Source organism: Penaeus japonicus, unplaced genomic scaffold (genome assembly GCF_977035675.1).
Source record: "Penaeus japonicus unplaced genomic scaffold, GWHDUDI00000001_assembly GWHDUDI00000033, whole genome shotgun sequence".
Lineage (NCBI taxonomy): Eukaryota > Metazoa > Arthropoda > Malacostraca > Decapoda > Penaeidae > Penaeus > Penaeus japonicus.
The window spans coordinates 4,584,211-4,586,710 of record NW_028234435.1 but is presented as its reverse complement, the minus strand read 5'-3'; positions in this window follow the sequence as shown (position 1 = coordinate 4,586,710).

Below are 2,500 nucleotides of genomic sequence, written 5' to 3'. Positions count from 1 at the left end.
ATATGTGTGTGTGTGTGTGTACGTATATATGTATGTATGTATGTATGTATGTATGTATGTACGTATGTATGTATGCATGTATGTATGTATGTATGTATGTATGTATGTATGTACGTATGTATGTATGTATGTATGTATGTATGTACGTATGTATGTATGTATGCATGTATGTATGTATGTATGTATGTATGTATGCATGTATGTATGTATGTATGTCTGCATGCATGTATGTACGTATGCATATATGCTTCCCCCCTCCTCCTCTATCCCCTCTGTTTGCCACTCCATCGTAATAGAAAAGAAGAGGCTTAAACGCAGTGACGAGGGAGAGAAAGGAAAGGGGAGAAGGGATCACGAGAGAAGGCGAGAGAGGACAACAACAGACACGTTCTTTTGCGAGAACTTTAAACCACCTGCATTCCTCACTCCCCTCCTGCCTTACGTACTCAGGTTTCACTTGCGTGTGTGTATGTGTGTGTGTGTGTGTGTGTGTGTGTGTGTGTGTTTGTACGCCTTTGTGCTGGCCTCGAGGTAATGGGTACTGTGTGTGTAATAACTACGGGCCTTGTGGAAGCTCTTGACACTCGTATAACTGATCTCACTAAAAATCAAGTGCTCAGATATAGTGAACTTTTCATCACTGTATCCCATGAGAGGATTATCGTCGCTTATGATCATGGGTAAAGGGATAATAATAGCATAATGCCCCCCATGGCACACAGTCACTGAAGTGACTGTGTGACTGTCAAAGTTTTCAGTCATGAATATGAAGTCAATACATTGGGAATATTAACCATCCAAGCATAACCTATCAGAACACAGAGACAACACTTTACTCCTTTGCTAAGAGATTCTCCGAGGCAACCACAACGCAAGCGCAATAAAGAGGACCTGTGCAATGTAAACCAAGGATGCCAAAGTATTTATCATATATGATATGAGTGCACAGTATACGATTCAGGTAACTAAACAGATAAGATCACCTCTTAAGGGGGGGGGGGTAAAATAGGAAGTGTGGATTTAGTCTTTACTCTTGCACGGACTGGAGGCTTTCAAAACTAACAAAATCAAGTTCTTTACTTAAACAGTCAACAGTGATCGCTTTTTAGGTGAGTAATACAAGGAAAAGAATTATTTTCCTTGTATATGATAAACAATTTTTTTCATTTATTTAGAGAACCAAAAATAGACCATAAGTGATATTCGTAAAGGACAAGTTAAATCGTGAAAATAAGTTTCAGGTATGGCCGGAACAGCAAAGAGCCGCGGACCACTTGAAAGAGTGTGTCGAACTACATACCACATGCTTGATATTTCCGATAAGACTGATATTTCTAAAGGACCAAAGATCAGTTGAATCATGGAATCACAGGAGAAGCATAGGGCCATGCACAAAATCTAAGGAACCTACAGCCCTTGTTAAATATGTAAAGAAGAAACTAACAAAAGCGTCCCTCATTAAGTACGTATAATAACATTATAGCAATCTATTACTTAATGAAAACCTCTTGAAACAACGCAGAGAACCAGTTCTTGTCGTAAAGCTTACGGGAGCGGAGGGGAAAAGGAGAAGAGAGCGGGCTTCTCGTATCATTTTACAGGGATTGAATTTATCGTGAATAATCATCTGGACTGCAAGGTATAGTCGTCGTCATCCATCACATCAGATTTTCAAATATATACGATTGAATACGAGAGTGTTTGGCTGTTCAGTTCTTCGACTTCTTGGAAGCCTTGAGTCTTTCAGCCAAAGCTTTTAACTGAGTTCACGTCATAACCACTGAATCAGTAAATGCTGCTTTTGTGAAAGAATGTTGTTATCGATGCTAGCACAATCTCATATAATTGTTTCATAAGTCACACACAACACACGCGAATATGACGAACAACCAAGCAACATGAAGTTCCTGTAGCGTTCACTGCAACATACTCTTCATGATAGATATAATACACCATATGGGCCCATGACAACACGATAGTTTTTGCTACACATGGAAAAAACAACAGAAAAAGAATTGCATCATCATGAAATATAAGATCAATTTTTTACTAGAAATTCTGCAATCGTAGGCATATACGCATTAAAAGGCTAGCACCCTGTTGCAAGGGAATCCACTTTCCATTCCACTTGCCTGCTCGTTTGACGAAGTGGTATGGGGTGCTTTCGGGACAGTTGGCCATACCCTCCATCTAAAGGATATCAGTAAGTTCGATCTTCTTAAATTAACAGAAAATTATTTGGCACGTTTAACTTACATCTAAATGTAAAATAATTATCATATCAGGTTTTGTGATAACCTGGGTGGATATTTCCCCTCGTACTTAGGAACGGGTGTCTAAAATGTACATTTCTCTCTATCTGTAAAAAAATATGTAAAAAAAATAGTGTGTAAAAAATCCTTACAATTTGGCCAATATTTTCAAAAGGAGACCTGAAAGTAAAGGCATGGGAGAATAAATAATCAAAAAGGTTAGTAGTTTATGATATGTATCATGATGT